General features: G+C 38.1%; 1 long non-coding RNA gene across 2 annotated transcripts in view; it reads left to right on the top strand.

Annotated features, from left to right (window-relative positions):
- The window catches only part of LOC123001700 (uncharacterized), a 97,564-nt gene extending 73,973 nt beyond the window's left edge, over positions 1-23,591 (top strand). The window contains exons 2-3 of one of the 2 annotated variants that reach the window (XR_007191158.2): positions 11,955-15,571; positions 16,233-23,591. This is a non-coding gene — a long non-coding RNA (uncharacterized LOC123001700). Of the gene's footprint in view, positions 1-11,954 lie in introns of both variants that reach the window. The other variant, XR_008959234.1, reaches the window with a different exon arrangement.
- The last annotated feature ends 1,776 nt before the right edge of the window (positions 23,592-25,367 follow it).

The raw sequence follows: 25,367 nt of genomic DNA, 5'->3' as shown, positions 1-25,367 counted from the left end.
ACCGTGTAGACTCTGAGAACAAGCTGTGAACAGGGCAGATAAGGTTCGTCATAAGGAGTCTGCAAACTAGTGAGGCAGGAACAGCAGTAAGCAAGTAGATACATGTATAAATGAGATAATTTCATGTTGTGGCATTACGGGCTGGTAGAGTAGCAAAGAAGAGAGAGTTACTAAGTGGTGAATCAGGGAGGCAGATACTTGGATGGAAAAGAAAGGCAGAGGGTGAAGAAAGAGGTATCTCTCTCTCCCTAATGGTGTTAGGAAAATAGCCCAGACATTAACCACGAAGGCAGTTTCAGATTTCAGATCTCCAGGAGTTACAAGTTAGGACAGATCAGTCATTGCATAGCACATACCTACGGCAAGGACAATGTCCTGGGGACAACTGGTTGGACACCAGGGCTGGGGTGTCTCAGCCTCTAATCTTTCCTCTGCCTTAGGGCTCTGCCCCTGTCATCTCCCCAGAGACACCCCCCCCCCGGAGACCCCTAGTTCTCCCATTCACCAGGAACCACTGCATCTCTGTCTAGATGTGGGGGACTTGGGGTTTGAACCAAGTTCTCTTTGATTGCAATGCCCACGCTCTTTCTAAAAACTGTAAGATGAAATAGAGTAAAGGGTTAATAACTGGTGGGTGTTACTAGGGGTTGGGGCAGCACAATAGGATTAGAGAAATGGGATACAACAGAAAACCCTTGGTCCCTGTTCTCAGCTTCACGGTGACTCACACTATTCAGTTTAAACTGATGTTCACTAGTAAAATCGCTCTGGTAGAAGACACAGCAGGCTTGCCTCGGGCCTTGCCTGTCTGGCTCTGTCTATTTCCTTCTCTTGAACACTTCCAGAAGAAAAAGAAGGAAATGTTCTTATTTGTTCTAGGTCTTAGTTATTACGTGTGAGTCAAGATGCAGTGAGAGCGTATCTGCAGTCAGAGGACCAAGAGTTCTTATAAATTTTGCAATCGAGAAGATGAGGAGAAATGACCCCCCACAGGTAGGTGAAGGGGGGAGAAGAGAAATCACAGGTGCATGAGATTGAATGGCTATGGAATAGTAAGTTTTTCCAGTGGATCCCAAAGTGTAGGACCCTGGCAACCCAGGAAATGATATCAGGTGTGAAAACGTATCAAATGGCATTCGCACTAGAAAGAACTTGTTTTCTATTTTCCATCAACGTTTCTGATGACATTAAGGAGAAAGCGTCAGTTTTCATTTATTTATTCATTTATTTATTACCTTTTGTTCCTTATGTTATATTCATGTGTATATTCATATATATGCCACACACACACACACACATAATTGAAAAATTATATTTCTACCTAAAATTTTACTTGCTATTCTGGTGTTCCATTCTAAATAGTGATGTAATGTTTTCCTTTTAATTACATTTAAGTTAAAAGGAAGGAACTGATATAAATAAAAATCAAGCAAATAAATGAGAGGTGGTGTCATAGATGTGGCAAAAATCACGGTTATGGCAAGTGGCTGACGTTTGGTAAGCACCATCTAGCACAACCTCCTTTCTTCGCAGGCAAAAAAACCCCTGAAGCCCAGAGAACTGAACAAAGCACAGCCACACACCTAAGATAGCAACTGATAATTTAGTAGGCATATCAGAGGGCAGTTATCCGTAGAAGTCTTTCCCAAACAAGTACGGTAAATGAACTGTCGGGATCCAGAAACGTTTTAGCAAATCTATTCTGTACACCAACTCAGGAAAAGCAGAGAAAGAACACGTTTAAACCCTCGATCTGTCCTTTCTAGTTGTGTGCCAATAAAAGGTCACCAGACTGCTCTAAACTTCACTTTCCTCATCTGTTGAAAACATAGAAACCAACCCAACAATGCGACCAAAAACATAACCCCACTCAGAAGGCTGTAAAGATTGAGGAACATGACAATATGAAGGCCTGGTGCACAGAAAGTGAGCACGTAACGCAGCATGTCTTTTTAACTCCTGCCCCCCAGAATACGTTTTGAGATTTGAACAACTGGAAAGCACGTATTCTTTCCTAAATTCCAGGTCTCCTGTGCCCAGATGAGTTTCCCATTAAATAGGAGGGGGGGTTCCCAGGTACATGGGCCAAGAATTATGTCATACCTCAGGAACTTTGTACAGAGAGAAAATTAGTAGTAGCAGCAGTAAAACCCTTGAGAGTCTGTAAAAGAGCAGATGAATGAATAGGTAAGAACGAGTTCGGCATTCTTCTCTTTCCGGAGGTCGACAGAATTTAGTCAAAACAGGACCCACTTCTCCAACTATGCTAACCTTCTGCTGGAGACCAGTGGAGACACTGGGGGTGGGGAGAGATCAGGTAGAATATTCTCGTTTCTTCTTTAAAAGATCTACAGAGATAAAGAAAGGCAGTGGTCATCTCAACTCTCTTTCTTACCGCCTGGGTAGATATTTGTGGTGACCGTGAAAACGTGCCCCTCAGATCTCCTGCTGTGGGAACCGAGAGGACCAAGAGCTACAGCTGCTGTCCTCTTCAGAACCAGCGCTGTGTCTGTGCGGAGGCCAGGCTTCCCTTGGGCTGCTCTGAGCCAATGACGGAGCACAGTGGAGAAACTAATTCAAGTCCATTTCTGCAGGATGTAGGAAAGGTCTGATGGGCAAGTTTGGCCCGTGGACTCTTCATTGTCCTGCCTGTCACTTTTATGGAACATGCTGCAGTCTGGGGCTCTCCTTCCCGATCCTCTTCCCTTCCCACCCTCTGCCACCGGTGTCAGACTCACATTGCCGTCGGAAGGCTCTTCCCCACTTCTGTGCCTGTGCTTAGCTTCACAGGTGTTTCCCCCCCAAACCTTTGGCACATCTAATCCTGTCTTAGTGTCTGCTTCTCAAAGGACCCAAATAACACAACATTGTTCCAAAAGTTTAACTACTGCCAACTAGATAATTCTGCACACGCTTTAAAATGAGTAAGTAGCTGGGGACTCAGACATGTCCCATTGGTTATAACAGAAAGGGAAAAAATGTTCTGTTAGCATTTTGTGTAAACTTATGACCACATTTAATCACCCAAAGTGTACCTTCACTGACTACCAGATGTGTCATTAACCATTTCTGAAAAAAGTGAAATAAAATCACCCAGCATGAGAATGCTGTGGAATAAGTCAATACTAACAGATGGTGTTTATTTTGTCACTGCTTGTGTTAAAAAATTGCCACCTAGTCCCATCAAATCCGTTTCTTTAAGGTGGAAGCTTTATGTAAAAACTGCTACAGAAAATGCAATATTTTATCAGCTGTCATTGAGTCCCTTAAAATATGAGCACTTGTTTTCATGGTTTTCAGTTTTCTAGGACATGGTGCAATACACAGGAGATGGGTTTGTATAAATCTGACACGATGGAGTATTTTGCCAGCAGCTCTGTCTTGCAACATACAATCTGTTTTGTTTTTCAAACAAAGTTGGTACATGAGTTAGTTGAAACACTAGTGTTTCCAGGATCAAGACAAAAATTCCTCAATTAAACAAACTTCTGTGATGTGATACCGTCTCCGTGCCCAGCAACGGGGGATCATTTCAATACACGATCACGGGCCCTCTTAGATGGAGTCACAAGGAGAATCCAAAAAACGATGCATTAGAAGACTACATAAGGAGAGTTCACAGTACATTAAGTGAAAAAATCCTAACACAATAAGCAAAAGATGATGTCATTTTTCTTTTTTTTCAAAATGCCCACACTGAGAAGCAGTCTAACAGGGTGGTTAGGAGAGGTAATGTCGAGCCAGGCTGTCTGAGAGTAAATCCTGGCTCTGCCACTCTCTCTCACTACCTTTATAACCTTGAGAAAGTCACGTGACCTGTCTCGATCCCAGTTTCTCTATAGTCAGGGGTGATAGTAGTAGTGTACCTATTTCATGGGGCTCTTTGGAAGATTAAATATAAAACATTTTTTACAGTGCCCAGCACAGCGTGTTATATACATATTATTATTATTGTTTTAATTTTTTATTACATGTAATTGTGGAGAAAGCCTAGGAAGCATATCTCACAATGTCGATAGTGATTTTTGCTGAACAGTAAGATGGCAGAGGATTTTCAAGTGATTTTTTTTTTCTTGGCTTACTTGTTTAGTCTAATGTTTTCTCACACATCCCAAAATGCACCGTTTGAAAAGAAAAAAGGAAAGGAGAGAGGGAGAAGCACGAGGAAAATTCTCACAGGTTTTTGCCTCACCAAATTCTGCTATTGTAAAAAGTGTGTAATTGGCTAAAGCGATTTAGTGTTTTTAAGTCTTAAACTAAAAGTACCTTGATCATTTAGAATTTCTTTTTAAATACCTTAACGGAAACGTCTGTGAACTCTCAACCTCGGTGCTAGCATGGTTAGTGAACAAAATCACATGTCAGTCAATGCGATGACGGAAGAAAATGAAAATACTAGGTAAATAAAGAGTTTTCCCTGATAAATAAGTTGGAGAATAAGTGTGTTCCTTTGCCAACGCTTCCATTTCATCCTTCCCTACTTTATGATGGTAATCAAGCCTTTTCTTTTTCTTTCAGAAAACAGTGGTCTCTTGTAACCTTTCCTCATATGCAAACATTTTTTAAAATGAACTGACAATTATACCGAATAAATATATTGGTTATATATGTCTATATGCTCTAACCATGTAAATAAATTAAATGTTACATATGTGTCATTTGATTTAAAATGACTGAATTGAAGAAATCAAACTTTGCTTCTTGGTACCCTGCAGTACACATTTCTCGGAGGTTAACAGAGAACACATCACTAAAGCTCAGTAGCAAAATGCCAAATGATAAAATTAAAGCAGAGACAGAACGTCCTCCATGCTCCAGGTATCCTTTTTGTTACACACATCTGACAATGTGTTCTGAGAAATCTGACAATAGATTTTCAGCAAGTAGGAATCTGGTGATGAGACTGGGACTGCTCTGGACTATGACTTTACCTCTTTCCCCCAGAATTTCAACAGGTACTTGGTAAATGGGGAGTGGGGCTCCTAAGCTGAGGGATCTCCCACGTACCAACATGTCATAAGCTTCACTTCTTAAGGTTCCATACTCTTTAATATCTAGTGTATCAGCTCCTTTAACGGCTCCAGCATTCCAACAAATCTTTAGTGATAGACCAGTTTTACTTTTTTCTTAATCTTAATAGTTAGGTTGACCACTAAGAAAATTCCAGAACACATCTCTGAACATCAGGTCATCCCATGAGATTGGCCCTTGTAAATGAGGTTACCATAGAAACTCATCAAGTCCCACTTATGCCGAGACTTGCCTCCCTTTCTACTCTGTAAACATGTTTCCATTTTTAAAGCCCTCGCTCAATCAAAGTGACTGGTGTGCAGACACTACCTGGAGAAAATAGGCCCTTCACATAAACACCCAGCAACCTTTGGGCTGTGGAATAGATGCCTGAGAGGAAATAAATCTTAACAAATGTGCTACAGCTCCTTTAAACACTTAAGTCATAAAGACATGCATCATTATTCACCCAAGATAGCAGACTTTTCCATCTCTAATCTAAAACATTAAGGATAAGAAAAGTCATACGCTCTACATAAAACCTTTTTTGGGGGCCATTAAAGCATGAAGTTGCATTGCTTAAGCATTTAATAAGGAATTGGCCTACCCTTTCCACAGTCATGTACTCAATGTGTTCTTATAAGGACGTCATTTGTCATGGGATGGATAAGCGAATCGTGGCAAATACTAGTAAGTGATTAATAAATTCCAAGTCTTATGTGTCAGGCACTATTCTAAATGCTTTAATGCATTTAATGCATTATTTTGTTTAATCTTTACATCAATGAGAAACTACATTTATTATTCCCATTTTACAGAGGAGCAAATTGATGTAAAAAGCTGGTAAGTGACTTGCTCAAGGTAATACTACTACTGATGGCCATGCTGGATTTGAACTCAGCTTCCCTCATCCCACCAGCTGATATTATTTGCTTCTACGAACTGGTAACCAGTCCTAACACTCTGCTGAAACACCTGATGGGTGCTCTTACCCAGCCATGGTGCTCCATTTCCTCTCTACCTTTTAACTGTTTTTGGAAAGGTTAATGTACCCTGTAGTTAGCAACAGGGACACAGCTTTTTATTTATTTATTTATTTATTTTTTGATCGCCTATCACAGACTACTGTATATCATTATAGATCACCTATCATAAATTACCTCAACTACATATTTTTTCGATGCTCTTTAGGATTAAACCGTGATGAAGATTTCAACTTCAAAAGGCTTTTATGTTTTTCACAATATTTTTGTAAGCACTGGTAGCAGTTAGCAGCCCGTAAGTGTAAGGTGGGAATGAAAATTCTCTGGAAAAGAATTACTGACATAGCCATGAACTGGCAGTACCAACTGCTGAGATATTGAAAATGCATTTCCTCCCTATAGTATTTAAAAGATCATCTCAGGGATTCCCTAGGAAAAAGTAAATTAAAGAGAGAGCAAAAAAGGAGCGAGAGGGAGAGAATATTGCTTGCTTGCTTGATTCAAGGTGGAATGTAAAAACCCAGAATTACATGTACTCGAGGTATGAAAACAGAAGGACAGAGTTTACGTTGGCATTGCAGATTTGGGGTATGTGGCCATAAAAAGAAGAGATAACTTTTACTCTTCACAGATGGTTTCTTTTTTTTTTCTTGTTAAACTGTACATTTGAGTCACTTTTCAAAAATATAATTTATATTCAATAGTATACACATTGCACAATTTTCTTTTAGAGTTGAAACTGCAACCTTGGGCAGTAATAAAAAGGAAGGTTCAACTATGGATGACTAACAATGCCACCTGATGTTTCAAAGAGTTTGCTTCTAAAATGTGAGCCTAGGATAGGAACCACCAAGACAGCACTATCAGTAAGAGAGCTGATGATACAGATTTCGTAAGATCTCATTTGTTTCCCAGTTTGACCTCTCCACTTGCAAACCATGTATGTCTGAGTTAATAGCTCTAGTCTGTATGACTCAGCTTATTTGATCTATACTATGGTGATATTAATAGAACCTGGATATTTATTAACAGAACTTTCATGAATTAACTGAGATAATGTATGTGAGGATGATTCAGTATAACAGGTGCTCAGTATAACAGGTGCTTAATGCCGTTAAGATGGGCATTCTGACGACAGTCACAATAGCTATTACTACTACTCTTATTATTAAGGGGAAAGAACTTTTGGTGATCAAAGGAAATAATGTTCCCACGACAGCACATAGCATTCTTTATTCTTACAATAAAATATTTTAACCCAATTCTTCCATTGGTTTTCACCTTGCAAGAGCTGAACGATGGACATGAGTATTTGTGCTGAGGAATGTTTTCTTAAATATTACCTAAGCTCTGTTTGACGGTACAAGATTTCTTTATTTGTTGCAGACTATTCTCCCAGCTTAGTCATTTATACTATGAATGACATGTCAGTGTGTGCCCTTATTCTCGATAATTCTTGATGCACTGTTGATGCAGAAGGTACAGGGAATGAGCTGGGAGTTTCCTGATTTCAAAAGCCTTCTACTCTGTGCCAATACCTAATCAAAGGCTCCACATGTGCATACCCACAGGAGACTCAAGAGCCAGTTAGCATCATTTGGGAAGACCATCACAAACTGGCACAGACAGCTAAGGCTGAGGCTATCTGTCTTATGGAGAAGAATCCAGTGCTATTCCTCATCTAAATAAATTTGAGTGTGAGCAGGATCCTTTTACTAAATTATGACTGCGGAACATGGACTGGCATTGTTGATCTCCTTGCTGGCTGCAGGAGTAGACCCTCTGGTTTGTCCTACTGTCACATCCACACAGTGTGTGGTGTGTCCTTTTCAAAAGCTTAGGAAGCCACAGGCAGGCACAATGGTGACCCAGCCACCCAAAAGGAATTTCTTTTATCCAAGTACTACATGCATTTTTAATTTAAAAATACGTCCAGTTACATTAGAATCAGCATAAATAAGAGTACAATGTGGTAGAGAGTGAAGTTGGCAGGCCGTTCATAGGTTGATTGTTATTAAAATTAGCATTATTATGATTCCATCAATTATTTCTACACTTTGGAATGTTTTGTTTTCTTACAGACCTCCTTACATTCCTTTGTGAGTTTCATTATAACGTCAGGTGCCCCTTTCATTGGAACATAAATTTCCTGTCTGACAAATATGGTTTTCCCTATCTCAGGAAACCATTCTATTTGGGGCATGGAGAAAATGACAATGTTATTTCTAATGCTGGTTCTGTTTATTTCCTCACGTAAACCCAATTATCAGCAGCTTTTGGGATTCCATTACGGTCAACCGGATATTTATATAACAACAACAACACACTCTAGTTTCTAATGATACACGTAATGGGCATTATTCTATTTCACACCAACAGTGCTCTTCTAAGAGATTAGTGATACTTGTGCAACCAGGAAGTCAGATGAATCATAGGAACCATCTTTCCTTTGAGCAACTAGGACATACAAGTATAAAGAGGGCAGCCAAGGCAATGTCTATTTTCTTGACTTCCCTATCTCTGATGCTTAGTGAGTGAGAGAGACAGTCCTGCCTGTCACAGAGTACTGGCAGAGATGGGCAATAAATATTCAACCAGACAAACGTACACAATTAATACAGATTATGATAACTGGCTACGAAAGAAATAGGTGTAGTTGCTACTGTTATTATCCATGAGTACAAAAGACAACACTACCAAGCATCCAACATATTAGAAAGATGCTATGTATTTCAATAGCGATAGAGAAAAACAGAACCCTACATAATTCATTTGAAAGGTTCCACATGGGAAAAGCAGGTACTATTTTTCCCCTTTGTTATTTATTTGTCTACCTACTAATAAAACAACAAAGGGCAAACATGGTAAAATTGTTCTCTCCAAAGTAAGCTATGAACAAAGAATCTGATTACATTTGATCAAGTATCTAAGTTCATGAGTCTTGCTGTTATGCCCAGGGTCCCCAACTTGTCTGACACTTCCACAGATACTCTGCCTAAAGGGCTGTGGGCATCCCTATCTCTCAACCACTGAGCCCTGGGATTGGTGCTCCCATTCCAGAGAGAGTTCTCCCAGGGAAACAGAATTACAGAGTTGCTGATGAACTCCATGCTAGCTCAAAACCTGTATATATAAATACAAATGGTCAGTAAAGAATCACCATATATAAGGAACATCAGATTTCTGAAGCAAGAGAAATGCCTATCTCAAAGGAAAGAGTTTGCCAAAATCCAAAAAAAGTTCTCAAAATTATTTATAATTATTAACCATGGAGAAGTGAAAAAGCATATTGTATCCATAACTATAGGCTTTTATGAAAAAGCCTCTTTGTGTGTGTGCTCTTTCTCTCTCAACATAAACAGTACACACACACACACACACACACACACACACACACACACACACCCCTCCCTAAGACAAGGTTTGGATTCTAGAACGGCAGTAAGGACATAGCTAAAGAGTAAATAAGTGCTTTGGAAGTAAAGCCTGGGAAATCACCTAGAACATAATTCAAAATTGAAAGTTGAAAATATCACTCCTTCATCTTGGCCAGTTTTGAGGGGGATGTGGGTGCAGGTTTCCCTGTTATCCAAAAGGAGACCATTCCTATGAAAACTTTCATAAGTCAAAATGGTGTAAAATAAGCAGTTACCACTAATTTATACGGCAAAATTTTTGAGCATTTGCAGACCAAAAAAATTACCTCTCTTAGGCTTTTCTGATACCTTCGGACACGTCTTGCTAACGGATGCACAACGTGAAAGCACAGATGCTCACAGACACGGTTCAAAGCTATGGCAGCTTGAGGCTGAGATGCTGAGTATAATTTTGGGGGAAGGAGCTTAGCAGCACCACTGTTGCGGCTCAGGATGCCCGCTGCCTCTATAATGAGGTACTGCAAAACAAACGCCGAACCCTGTTTTCGCTTCTTGCCTTTTTTTGTAAAAGTGAAAATCCTCTTTGGATTTCTTTCAGTTAGCGAAAACAGATACTAAAGCAGGTCTTTTATAAAAGCAAAGCAGCATAATCCGAACTTTCCAAAAGCAAAGGACATCTTCATTCCTACACCACTGGTGGGAAAATACATTGGCACAAACTTTTTGTAAGGCAATTGGACAGTATATATACACACACATATAAATACACATATGTATCCTTCCATCTATAGAGAGTCTGATTCTAGACATTTATCTTACAGTAATTAAGTATCTGTACAAAGATGTCCATTTCAGCATTGTTTATAATGGTGAATGAAACAGATAAATTATAAATGCCCACTAGTGTGGAAATAATAAACTCATCAAGCTCACATCTCTGGACAAGCTGCACCTGTTAAAGGAAATGAGCTAGGGAACATTTCCTAAATGGAAAGATATCCATGCTATGTTATTAGAAAAAAGAAAGTTGCATAAGTCTATGTAATGCATAATTACCTTTTTATTAAAGAAGAAAAGAAGAAAAACCATGTGTGGCTGTGTGTGTGTGTGTGTATCCTAGAAAAGTTCTGAAATAATTCAAACAATACTATTAGAAGTGTAATTTGGACTGTGGGTTTAGGGAGCTTATCCAGCAATTCGTAAGTGTGTGAAATTATAGGGTAAAAACACTTGTTTCTAAGTTTAACTTCATTGTTGTTTTAAAATATAAAAATAGAATATTGAATTTGAAAAAAAAAACACATCACATGGTTAGCAACTTAAATCACAAATTTTTGTTTTGTTCCTGTTTTTTTTTTTTTTTTAATTTTAATTCCAGTATAGTTAGCATCCAATGCTCTATTAGTTTTAGGGTAGAGATTCAGCACTTCCATATATCACCCTGTGCTCATCACAAGCATGCTCCTTAATTCTCATCACCTGTTTCACCCAACACCCCCCCCCCCCCCATGGTGACGATCGGTTTGGGCTCTAGAGTTGAGAGTCTAAAAGCACATCTTCTTTTGGCGATGATTTTAGTGAAATTTTTCTGGAGGTATGAACAAAATAACAACATCATTCCAAGACAGTTTACAACATAGAATCAATTAAGATTTATTCCTGAATGTGTGCCAAGCACCTAAAACATGTCAAGCAGAGTTGAGTTCTAGATTTATTAAAAACTGCCTGTAAAGACTCAAGTTTTATAGGGGAGAGAGCAAAAAAAGTCACTGTAATTCAGAATGACAAGTGTGATTGCTAGGTACATACTTGGATCTCAAAGCCCTGCCATTACTGCCTCCTAGGCATTACTGGCACGTGTCCAGTGCTGCGCATCCCCAGGCTCTCGTGCCAGCCCGGGCCACCATCCCCGTGCAGTTTCAGCGTCTCCAGCATCCGAACTAGTTCCTGCCTGTGCTCCGGCTTGCCCCACCTTGGGCTTTCTTTTTTTTTTTTTTTTTTTTAAAGATTTTTATTTATTTATTCGACAGAGATAGAGACAGCCAGCGAGAGAGGGAACACAAGCAGGGGGAGTGGGAGAGGAAGAAGCAGGCTCATAGCGGAGGAGCCTGATGTGGGGCTCGATCCCATAACGCCAGGATCACGCCCTGAGCCGAAGGCAGACGCTTAACCGCTATGCCACCCAGGCGCCCCTACCTTGGGCTTTCTGAACTGTGGATCACTTCATGTCCCTGCACATATGCTTAATCTCTTTCTCTGTTCTTAACATAGCATCTCAGCTATAACTTAGAGACCTTCCTGGTCTCGCACCCTCCCACAGTTCTCCCACTTCATTTCTGCTCTTCTTCGTGCTCATGACTTTTGGTTTTTGAAACCACCACACTCTCATTTGCCCCAAATCTTGATAACTCCTCTTTGCCTAGAAAACTCTTCCCCAACTCTTTTGCTGAATTCCACTTATCCTTTAGATTTATCCCTATTATAATTTTCTCAGGGAGTTTTATTTTAACCTGTTAGCATTCTATATATATATATATATTTTTTTTCTTTTCCTTAAAGCTATTTGCTCTTGTTTTCTCTATAGATCTGCAAGCCATATAAAGGAAGGGATCATTTCCTTCTTCATCACCACTCCCAGTGCCAAGTACTGTACCCATCATAAAACAGGTTCAACACTGGCTGAAGGAATAGAATGATTACTTAAATAATTAGGCTGCAAATCCTACGGGAGCACTGAGAAGGAAAGTCCACTGCAGCCTGGAGGATACTTTCTCCAAAGGCTGTGTCTCGAAGAATGACAAGAAGACAAAGGCAATGCAGAGACAGACTTCTGATATTTAACCAGGTGGTTATAAAATCTGTGTTCACTTAAAAATAAAGACTATCTTGGCCAATGAAAAGAGCTGACTTTTGAAAGAGCTGCTACCATGAGGAAGCATAAGCCATAAATGCTATTTATTCCATAAAAGATCCCAGCCTACCCTAGGTGACCACTGACCAAAAAGGTTTGGCTTTCTTTTGCTACATGTGGAGACAGAGACTACACTTTAGAGTAGTCATCAATATAATCAAATTCCTTCTGCAGAATACTGACCTAGAATAAAAATCTAAACTGCTTAAAATGTCAGAGAGTATCAATTCCTAATAACACGTTTCAGGAAAACAGCCTAAGAAATTAGTTTCTAAGGTTTTCCTATTAAATGATCCTTTCTAAAATAAAAACTTACATTCAGCATCAATAGAGAAAAGTGGCTAAGAGTTGAAATATGAATACAATATATTGAAATTAATTATGTGATCATAACCCCTTAACTTTAAATAAGTCTAATTACTCCTAATCTACACCGAATAAAAATAATGTACATATTTTCAAAAGAAGTGTATTTATAGTACTTGCTGATAACATATAAATTCATGCCCGAATTCCTGAATTGAGAAAACGCTTTTATTTTAACAGCCAGAGCTTTGAAATCTAATGAATTACCTATTTTATTTTTATCACTTGAATTTCACCATATGAATGTGGAAAAATAAGTATCTTATAGCAATAGAGTTTAGCATATTATTAATACTATTTTTTCCTAGGTAGATCTTGAAGACTGTATAAGTAGATGATAACAGGGTAAATCATATTTTAAACTTAGAGAGAAGTCAGAAAGGCTATAGGAAATAGTCCTGTGGCAGCTGATATGAAATTATAGGTACTTCATCAAAACCCAGCCAGCCACAGCTACCTCATAACTCATGCTTAGAGCTTCATAATGTGATTAGGTTTTCAAGAGGGTGCATTTGTGTTTGGGTTTTCTTTTAATCACTTTATGTTCAGCTTGGCTTCCAACTGACTACTGATTGACTACAGTCATCATGGCGAGAATAAAGAGATTGTCAACTTTGCTGAAGAAAAGTTATTAAATTTTAGTTTTCCTAAAGGGAAACATTCCCTGCAACAGTAATTGAAAAAAATAAAATCTTTATTGACATTCTTTGAGGGAAAATACAATATTCAACATTTAGGCTGAAGCTAGATAGGTAAAGGAAATACAGATTTGAAGCAATTATACAGACAAAGTCAGGCAAGAAAATTGGCTGTGAAAGACGGTGTCTTGTCTGCTGTTATCCTGGTCTGATTGGCAGCAAGGGTTTCTACTTTTTTTACTTTCACTCAGTCACTCACATACTTACTCCACAGGCATTTAAGGAATGTTAAAAATGTGAATCACCTTTTCCCTCAAATGAGATGCAGGCTTAATGCTGCGTGGCTGGGTGTGGAACCAAAGATTACTAAACAAAGGAGTGGACTTCAAGGTGGCGCGTGCTACCACAGGAACACACACTGGGGGAATACAGATGAAAGGGAAGAACGACACTGAATGTAGAATCTGCTTATTAGCTATTTTCACCAATCTCCAAAAACTATACCATCACCACTGAAGTGAAAAAGGCTCTTCATTGACTACGTAGGAATCCTTTTTATGGCTTATTTTGAGAGGCAGGACTTATCTGCCATACGTGATCATCATAAATGTTTCATATCTGGCTTTTTAAGACAAATACTTTTTCCTGATGAAAAATATTAACATGTGTTCTTTGTAGAAAATTTCGAAAACAAAAAAATTACAAAAATGAAAGAAACAGAGAACTCATCAGTGATGTCACTGTTTGGAGATGGTCATAATTTTATTTCATATATTTCTAATCTATTCTGGGTGTGTATGTGTTTCCGTTATGTGTATGTATTGAAAGCTATTTATTCTTGCCCATAACACGAACAGTCCTAAGCAGACTATTTTATAGCCTGCAGTTTTAAATTTTATAACATATCACAAATACTATTCTATATTTAAATGTTGTTCTACATCCTGATTTTAATAGTCACATATTATTTTACTGCATTAGTACATTAATTTATTGAACCAAGTGCCTGCTGATGAACATATAGACTATTTCCTGTTCTGCATTACAGACAATGTAGTAGCTTGGTCAGTTAAATTTGAGGAATAGAGATTAATCATTTTAACCATATTCTATTAAAATTTATCTTAAAATCTCTAATATTATCAATGAACAGATTTACAGTATTTTTTTAGTCATTATTATATTCTAAACCCTATTTTGTAATTGTATGGTCCAAGAAAATTGAAGCTTTCTATAAGGCTTTATGTTGAAAAGTAAACTTTAAAAAATAATAATGCTTTTTAGGTGGTGATTAAGAGTTGGAAAACATGAAGAAAACAGGGATAAGGTTAGTACACAGAATATTTGCCATAAATATCTATAGATTTTGCTGGATGGGAGTAAAAGTTTAGGTCTGATTTGCCTATCAACCAATAGAAACAGAAAAATACTATCAGTCACACAAGTAGTAATTATTTAATAATTTTTAATCCATCTATTCCCCTACTAAGTCATGAGAAGTGTTTTCTTGCAGAACTTCATAAAGATCTATGTGAAGTAACAAACGATCTCTTCAATAACATAGTCAAGGCAAACGTAATTTTTTTGTTTTTGTATAACTATAGGTTTTTGTAAAAATTTTACTGATTATTAAGAACAATTAAAATAAACTATATTTAGGGAATCATTTCATATATCATAATCATTTCTCTTGAGATATCTGGAAACATAGGAATATTGTGAAACAGTGTTATACTAGTAGCTATTTGAATAAGAGATTTATGACATTTCTTTGTCCTCCACATGTTGAAAGGCAAGTGGAAGAGTCTGAACAGAGCACAGGGGGAAAGGCCACTGACTGCCTGGTGCCCTCACTACAAGATGCATACATTTAGTTGAGAGAATTACCTACAGACAACAGCTAACGCTAAGAGGTCATTTTCAGGTACTCTGTTCTCACATAGTTTAATTAGTTTGACTTTTTCTTGATGACAAAAAAACATTAGATTCATAAAAAGGCCTAGTATAATCTCAACTTCTTCAAGGGCATTTCAGGAGTGAGGGACATGTATTTTTAATTCTATGAAGCATTGTTCCAGCGAAGGATATAGTGGATTACTGAAAACATATTACTTATGGGATATGAATGCAAATAAGGCTGCAGGGAGCAGTCATTTTGCATAAAATTTGTCATCCCAAAGTTCCCTTTTCAGCTTCTCAAGTGGAATCATTTGCCATTTTTCCAGGAAGCCTTCCCTGACTGATACTCCTCAGCCATGACTACGCTCCTCCTAGGCAGACATGAACGTATGTATCCTATACATGACAGAATAATTTTATACTTACTATATTGCTTTGTACACATTTTCAAGTTCACTTAGTTTGTCAAAGTCCTCCTGAGTACCAGGCATTAAAAATAAGTATAAAGTGCAGGTGTGCTGAGTTTTCCTTTTTTAACCTACACTGCATATGCCTAAGTAAACCAGGAGCCATGTCTGCTATTTTTTTTTATTTCTGAGGGCTGATTTATAGGGTAAAATGTTTAGCACTACGCAGAGAAGAATGAGTGGAAAGGGTGTTACTGAGTGAATATAGATGTTTAATTTCAAAGGAAAAAAATCTGGATTAAAAAGAAAAAGGCTGAAGTTTGAACTGAAGATAACAGGTGGAAACAGTATAATCAAAGATTTATAGAATAGACCTATCACTAAAATGGTGATACTTGTAACACTCATATTCTGGAAAAATTGACCATATGTAGAAAACCAGTGCCATGGAAATAGATACAACAAGTTGAAGCAGTGATATATGGCTTAGATGATAGGATTTTTTTTTCAAAACTGGCTTCTTGAACGTGTTCAAGACTTCACATTGCCTATTCCAGGTTAGTGTCAAGTATCACGGGGTCAATAAATACTCCAAAGGTTTTGGAAAGTCGGCCCGATCTCTGACATTTCTATATTACCAGGTGACCTAAGAAGTATACAACCACTGGGACGATGGGGAAACATAGAGGGAAGAAAACTTTCTTGTGTAAGTATTTACCTGGATATAACAATATTTGTCTTGTACTCTCTATATGAGAATGTGACTTTCTGACTTAATGAAACAATTGTCACTGCTTATCGAATAATGAACATGGTCTAGATCTCATTTACTCCCTTTGAGCTAGGTACTAATGTTTTTCCCAATTATATTGATAGAAATACACATTCTCTGAAGAAAAATCAAATTCTAAATACCAGAACTGAGATTCTGACCCCCCTTAACAACTGCATATAGGACGCTAGACTGTCTCTCACTTAAAGTCCTTAAACTGTGGTCAAGAGAACATCCTAAGCTTCTGTAAACGTGAGTCATCTTCAACCGCAGGGATGCCATGATTAAATTGAGGCAATGCTAGTGATACTAAGACACAGCAATGGCATGTAGTGGAACATTCAGGCATGATTCTCCAAGGTACAGATCAAACACAAGGTGCAAAGATGTGCTGTGGATATATATGAGTTTAGAACCAAATATTGTTAATGGAAAGATATGACCACTATTGTCTGAACGTAGATTCCTTTCTCTCTTATCCTGAGCCTCATGTGGCAATTTACTGTCAAATTCTACCTCCTCAGGTTTATTTAAATATCAGCAGGTATGCAAAAGTCTTTGTGTGTTACACCAAACAACAGGAAACAAGATACTTTATCTTCCCATTTCAAAAGAAGCACAGGCCATTAATAAACCATGCCAATCTCGTTAGACTACAACATCACTTTAAAAAAATCTCATTATATCATATCGGCATTGGGCTTACTTGATATTTTCAGAGAGCTTACATATTACTGGGGTGATGTGTTTCTTTCTTTCCACCATTCATTGGACAGCACATCAGTTTGACAGAATAGGTGTTCTAAGTTGAAGATTTACTTTCTTACATTCGTTTTTGGAGACAGTGAAATACAGAATGCAAATGTGGGGAATGCAAATTTGGAGCTGTCTGGGGCTAGAGCTTAAACAGAGCTCAACAACATAAAGATTGCAGTGTTTTGATAGGGAGACATTTATAAAAGCTTCAGTGCTGACAATGTGACCAGCTAGTACATAAACACAATCTAAATTCTAGGTTTAGGAAGATTACATTTCTGTTAACTGATTCTCTTCTGAAAAGCCCAGATACAGTTACTCCTGCACCTGCATTGATCAATGCTACTACCACTTCCTGAGTACTTACTACGAGTTTTATGTATTTATCTCACTTGATCCATCCCAAAAGAGAAGTTCTATTAATGCCCCCACTTTACAGGTGAGGAAATTGAGTCATACAGAGATAATACAACTTGCCCTGAGTCCCATGGCCAATAAGCAGCAAAACCTTGGTCTCACATTTTTAATGTCTTGCCTTTTCTCCACCCCCCCAACTCTAATTCTGCTTTTCAAATAAATGCTCTGGACTGTCCGTTTTGGGTGTCTGTCTCCATGGGAAAGGTTCTGAATGTGTTACAGGTGTCAGTTGTGGGTCTCTGTCTGCATATGTACTTTCACAGGAATAAACATTGTGGGACATCAAATCAAAGGTGAAGACCTACAGAATAAATGTTCAAAGATGCCACGGCAGAACAAAGGTGATGGCACAACTGAATAATCAGTTTTTGCCCCCCAGTGACCTGACCTGCATAATTCTGGAAATTCATTTGTCTCCATCAAAAGGGCAGCTGAGTTGACTAAACTGCATGTAGGAAGGTCAGATGGCTTCAGTGGAGTGACTGGAGGCTCAGATATTCAATGTCAATATCCATGCACAACCACACACCCTGGAGTTGATTCGTCTTTTAAAGAGAATGTAATACAGAAATTCGACTCAGCAATAAGTTAGCTTTTTCGGGAGTCTAATGACATCATTATAGAACAGTCTAACTTTGCTCTGTGGGTACAATGTCATTAGTGCCCCTGGGGCTTAGACCCTGCTATCTCAGTTATTCTACACAGTTCTCTCCATGTTGTATCCTCTCCCATATGTCGGTAAAATTGAGAGCTTTTATAGACACAAAAGGGTCTGCAGTAGCCCCAAGAGCACACGATATTATTTTATTCATCAGTTGTCAAGTGCCTGCAGGGTTCAAAGAGACAGGTCAGTAGAAGGGTGTATGTTATATGAATTGTTCTACACTTAAAAAAAACAAGGTGTTTGCAGGAAGGTGTCTCTAGGGGTCAAATTTAATAGAAGCTGCAGATTCAATTGGAGTCTCTCTCGACTTCACTGCTTTTCGGAGACCACCGACCTGAAAGTCAGTATTTGAACCATGATTTGAATTTTCCTTTCAATGGTTGAATATTATATTCTAATGTGTCCACAAGCATCTTTTGTGCTAAAAACTGCGGCCTACCCATAGCATTCTTGCCAGTAATCTCAAGGACTTGATATGCAGCGTACCTAGTGGGTGCTCAGTACATTTTAGGTGAAGGAACTTGGTCAGGGGCTTGGTCAAGACGGTCTATGTTTCAGAGAACTTCCCCAGTGGGCAACCATGAAGACCAGCATTCCTCTCAATCAGTACTGAGAAAACTTTTTTGGCATGGGGGCCAAGTGAAAGGATTAATAGGAACTATATATTATTCTAAAATTAGCATAATTTCATTTTTCCTTATTATGAAAGCGGTATGCACACATTGTAAAATTGAAACAACACCAAAAAATAAAATATAGACATTTTCCATCATCCCAAACATGCAAGACATTAAATAATAAAATACAATTTAATTATTTTATTGAGCCCTACCCATGGATAGAGGTATAGAAGTGGCCATGTGATAAATGGCATCTACCCAAAGACTGCACAACTATACCTGAGTCATAACAGACGTGGCTGTTTAATGCTCTTTATACCAAGTCTTGCAGACAGCGTATAGTATCTTTTAGAATTCTATGTGTTGGGCATTGAGGGGTTGGGAAAGGAGACTAGGTATCTCTTGAGAAGCCAGCATAATTCTTCTGATGATAAGAGTTAAGAAAATCATCCCATCTTTCCTTCTGCTTTGTCTAATTTTTGGCTTGCTTTTCAGTAACCTTTCTCAGCAAAGTTTTTCTGTCATGCTATTATTCTTATTATTTATATTCTTGGGTACTTGTGTCAGTAGTTTATCTAAAGTCCTTTCCTGAGAGAAATACGTGCCTGCATGTATACCCGTATTCACATCTGTAAAGATAAATTTTCCTTTCAGAAGCAAACATATTAGCACCTGGTTTGATTTTCAGATCATACAGATTTACTCTTAGTAACTAAGAGAGCATTTCACCATGCCAAGCCTTCTTTAGACAGCAGTGCCTACGATTATTTGCTTCCAAGCTTCTCCTGAAAGCCTCGCTGAGAGAAATGATGGGTCAGAAAGCTTGCCTGTGGGATAAGCGCCCCATTCACCTCTCTAGCACTTGAAGTTACATGGCCAGAAGGTCATGTGCTTGGACCTCAGTTTTTCATTAAGGGGAATGAATCGATACAGAATGAGATTCTAATGCTATGTCATTGCCTTTTATCAGAGGACATTATAAGATATGTGCATGCAAAACCCACTTGAGTCTTTGTTATCAAGAAGGCCATGGAGAATATTGCCTATGCCATCAATTCATATCCCTGATCTAAAAACAAAGCTGGGCATGAAAAATGTATCTTGGAATTTGATCGCTGGAAGACTTTTGTCTTCCTGAGTAACTTCTATATTTCTCTAACCCCAAGCCCATTTTGATAAAAATGAAAACACACAAAAAAGCTATATAAGTACCAACACCTCATATACACTGAGAAATTCAGAGTTTAACACTGAAGTTCAATACAGGCACTTATGTTGATCCTTCTGGTTGATATATTCACAGCCTATTTTTTCCCATTTTGTTTTCTATTCTCTATCTCATTACTTTGATGAATATACCTTATAGTGTAGCTATTTGAGATATTTTTATGCGAAGGGGGTAAGAAAAATTAATACTGGTTGTAGTGTTTTTGTCATTGATTTTAAGTTCTCTCATTTATAGTTTTTTATTAGAGAGTTTATAAATGATGGATGGTATAGACATGCATGTGGCTTACACAGACACGTGCTCATGATTCCTAAGAAATTCAGTATATAGGACAAAGATCTTATTTTACACAGTTTGGCAGATAATTTAGTTTGATAATTTACACATATACACATGAACACATAGAGATATTCTTTACCTTATGAAGAGATTTTCATTGTTAAGTTCTGTAAGCGTGCTATTTGGACTTTATTATCTATTTTTCTAAAAGGACATTCTAATAATAATAGTTACTATTAATCAAACACTAACTCAGGGTTCTGTGCTATCTATATATTTAACATAAGTATTATATTTGTTCTTTATAACAACTCTATCTGGAAAAGTTATTATCCCCATTTTATAGATCAGGATGATGAAGCCAGACAAATAACCACATTACTAAGAAAGTAGAATTAGGAAATGAACCCAAGTCTTCCTGAATCCAAAGCTCATATTTCAAACCACCAATCCATCTTGTCTGAAGCTAAGCAGGTCCAAGTACAGAGTCCTTTTAAAACCACAGCGCTTTATCTTTAGTAATAATAAGTCATTTCAACAATACCAAGTCATGGTATTATTCCTGCAGGAAAAAGTGCTGTCAGTTCCCTTAATTAGAATTGAAAATGTATATCTGTTTCTTAGCAGTGGAGTGCCACAGATACTGGAATCAGGGTTGAGGGAAAGAAGTAAAGCAGAGGCTCAGTCACTCCTAATTCATAGAGTATTTCTCTGGGTTTCGGTCATTACATCTTTAACATAGAGTCTGTACCACCTCTCCTAACAGTTTTAACAGGGCCACAGCGAGCATCAAATAAGATAAACACTGACGCAACATGTGACCAACTGAAAAAGCCCAGTAGAAATAAAAGTTGAGACATCTCAGAATAAGAGAAAGTCTTTGTATAATTGTGATAAACATATATCTCTTTTAATTTCTACAGCTGTCTAATGGAAAATATAACTGCACATCCCTATTTTTGCTAGCGGTCACACTCTTCTTAAATGAGACTTTCCTGTATTTATTCTCAATGCCAGAAATACAGAGCAGGAAAGAGAAGGGGAAGGGGAGTGAAACACTATTTTACCAAGAATGTCTGGTATCCATAGATGAAATTTTCCCCATCGGCGGGATGTTGCCAGTACTACAATCCTGTAATCTACAATGGGTGTTTCATTATTCTGTGTCAGGTGATAGGCCATTGGCAAATAAGAGAATCATGCCGGTACAATTTAGAGATTCATTGGTTAATACATAATTTTCCCCAGCACCTTAATGTTTGGTGTTAGAAATGACAGCAGAGAACCAGAAACATGGTTGAATGCAACACGTCAGACAAGAGTGCAGTAGCAACTCCCTGACTTCCACTCACCGCACATTCTTACCTTGGCTCATTTTGGCTGTGTTCTGTCTTGGAAGGACTTAATGTATGGTTCTCCCTGATGTTTGTGTATTTTGCTCTTATTTCCAGAGCTCAGCAGTCTCTACCTTTCATACCCTTTAGTCAATTCACCTTTAACTTTTTTATTAAAGGTAAATATATATATATATATTCACACATGCATATATGTATACACACAAAATAGAAATTTAATAATAACCTGCTGGTGTCGTATTTTTTAGGATTGTCATTATTTTGTTGATGCTCTGGTTACCAAGTTTGTATAAGCCTTTGAATGGTCGGCCTTGACCTAGATTTACTGTAAATCACCTTATTATTTTTTTTAGTGCATGATTTTGCACTAAACAAAATTATTAAATAATGTATATATTCCATTAGAGCAAAAATGCAAGCACTGGTTTCACAGGTTTATTGTGAGGATTAAATGAGATAATGGATGAAAAACATTTATCTTGGCACTCTGTGCATAGAGTGAGCTCAATAAAAGGTAATCATCATGACTACTGACATGTACATATCTCAGGAAGGGAGTTTGGAACCTCTCCATAATGGGCAGAATGAATCGTTCAGGAATTGTAAATAATTTTTAGGGAAATATTTGTGACCATTCTGCCTATAATATTTCTGGGAATGTTTATCTATAGGGATAGATTTGATTTGTGCATAATATATATTATAGATGTCCTAAAGGAATTAACATGATATGATAATGTGTATAATGTAATGGAGATACACACACACACATGGGGTTCATACACACATACATTAAAATCTCAACATAATATAGGATGGTCCATGGTTGTTAAATCTGGCTAGATGTCAGAATCATTTGTAGAAATTTAAAAATATATACCAGCTGAGGTGTCAGCCAGGTTGTTGATGAGAAGGCTTAGGATGGTACCCAGTATGTGTAGTTCTAGAAAGCTCTCCAGATGACTCTGACTTTAGTTGGGCTTGAAAAAAATGTCAAAACATTAGTTATGAAATTCTTTCTTTGTAAAGTAAGAGTGGCTAATTCCCAGCCAGTTTTATGACTATGCTTAATAAATACGAGCTTACTCTTTGGCTGATAGACTCTTAAATGCTTCTCCAATTATTTCAAAGCTATTATAAAATAATAGAATAGTCTCCAAATAAATTTCATGTTAGCTCACATTATGTTTACAAAGCAAAAATCTACCAGTCAGCACTACAGGGCTGTGGGGTGAGGTATGTGTGTGAGACCAAATCAAACTAGTGATGTCTTCCATCTAAACTCCCTACATTTTGATAACTGAGACCAAGGCTTAACTCAAAAGATGGAAGAAAAGAAAAACTGTTAAAGATTCCATACTTACTGTCGTATTTAGATGAGTGTTGATAGACAAAAGAGAGTCCCGTCACTTAATTTGGTGACAGAGGACTTCCTAAACTTTCGTGCTCAAGACTGTGCTAGATTCCAGTCTCTCCTATTCAAACATTCTGAGTGAACGTATGGTTCTGGAGGCAACAAAGTACTGGGATGAACGTGAAAAGACATGTGACAAAGAAGGATGGTGAAATGGAACACTCGAGCGCTTCTCTGGAACATGACAGAGCTGCCCAGCAGGCTGTTGAGAATAGCGTGCTAACTTAGAGGTGACTGACATTGGAAAATCTGAAAGAAGAACCCTCTCAAGGAAGAAGTGGAAGGGTGAAGATGGAAGCTAGAAGGCGACCTCCCTCTGAATGTGCATGTCATAGGAGCTAATAAAAAAAATCTGAGTATTAACTGTGTTATCTTGTCTGAGGAACATACCTGAGTAGTAATATACATTGTAATGTGAATGATCGAGTCGAGGGATCAGCTTTCCTGAGTGTCATAGAGGTCTTTTAGTATACAGGGAAAATCGTGGTGAGACAGACGGATGAGAAAGGGGTGAGAGGGGATGGGAAGGGTTGGGGGGGGAGGGAGGGAGAGAGAGAGAGAGAAAGAGAGATGGAGAGAGAGAGGAAATATAAATATATCTGGCCAAAGAGAATGGAATTAATAAATTGGCATGAAGGGTACACAGGCTTGGATACACCATCGTTGACATTGGATCACATTGCCCTTTATAACGTGTATATGTTTAGTAAAATTGCACCGCTTCCTTTGTCCTTATCTCTGGCCACCGTGGGAGTTTTGATCCTTAAAATTACAAAGGGGACAGAGAAGGATCACAAAGTACTCCCTTTTGGACGCACTGGCATCCATCTTTTTGATGTGAAACATCTAAAACCAAATTCTCAAAAATAATTTTCCACTGAGCATTTATTCAGAGCTCTGTTTCTCTGGTGATTCTTAACAAAGGTTTTGTTGCCAGTGCCCAGAGGAAAGACTAATTTAAATGTAGAAAGAGACACAAAAAATAATGTCATCTGTTGGCAAAATCTCTGAGGGTATTACCTTCCTTTCACACATGCAGGGAGCTAAACCTGATGGAATTTAGGGTTATCTTTAGCAGCTATACTCAGAATCAAAACATTCTCCTGAGGACTATTGTTCTAACTAATCTACTTATTAAGCTTTTATTCAGTTTTAATAGTCTTTTATTAAAAAAAAGCTCAGAGGGGACCACAATAGATTTTGCAATTATTAGCAAGGAAAGCACAGCCTATGACCTACAACCACTGGTTTGTCTAAGAATGTTCCTCTTTTGAAAGCTATAGTTTAAACCATGATGCTTAATTACCATTGCTCACTGCCCCCCCCCCCCCCCCGCCACACTGCCCCCTATCTCCAACAAACTACAACTGGTGTGAAGCCAACTCCAACACTTTAGAGTGGGAGGCGAGAAAGCTCAGCAGGTGTGATGCGTGACCGCAGTTTAAAGGAAGGAGATGAAGTAGTGAGGGCGGCACACCAGAAAAAAACTTGCCCTACAGAATACTTGTGAGTAGGATGCTCAAAGCTCTGTTGAATGCTTCCTTGTGCCATCTAATGCGAATTGGTGTCTTCCCCTTTTTCATGCTCCCCCCACCTTACCGTCTTCAGGGGCTACAACAAATCAGCTTGATGTGCTCCCTCTTTTTTATGTGTTGTTTGTCTTGGGCAAGAGATGTTCACATATTTCTTTTGACTGAAAGCTATATTCACCAAACCAATTAAATGAAGATTTTCTAATTTCTTACTTCTTATTAAGGACTTTCCCTGCAACCTAAAAACAGTATAACTTTAATGGAGATAACTCTTTCTTCCATGTCCAAACAAATTACCCACTGTGCATCTGAACACATATAGAAAGCACAAGCAGCTAGAGAAATAGAGAGAGCAATGCACCACAGGATTCACAAGAATGTTGAGAACCATGGCAGGTAGAATCCCATTGAAAGCATACTGGATTTCCTGGAAATATCCCCGCTGTTTTTATTTCTTAAATTCAGTTTGGGGATTCCAAATGGAAGGAGCAATCGATGGCTGTGTTAAGTGTATGCTCAGTTAAAATGCAGGGCCATATGACCGCTAATTTATTCTTCAATTTCTAATCAAATATTTTATACATTAGGTCTTTACCACCAGAAGTCACTGTTTCCCAGATCATTCTCACTCAAGGTCTCTCAGAAAGGTTTTAAGAATCATCTAAAAACACAAAGGAAAATTAAACCTTACTCGCAACCGGCATTTTTTTCCATTTCTAAGAAGCCAGGCAATGCTCCA

This window comes from Ursus arctos, unplaced genomic scaffold, assembly GCF_023065955.2.
Source record: "Ursus arctos isolate Adak ecotype North America unplaced genomic scaffold, UrsArc2.0 scaffold_15, whole genome shotgun sequence".
Taxonomy (NCBI): Eukaryota; Metazoa; Chordata; class Mammalia; order Carnivora; family Ursidae; genus Ursus; species Ursus arctos.
This window is presented reverse-complemented; position numbering and strand designations above follow the sequence as displayed.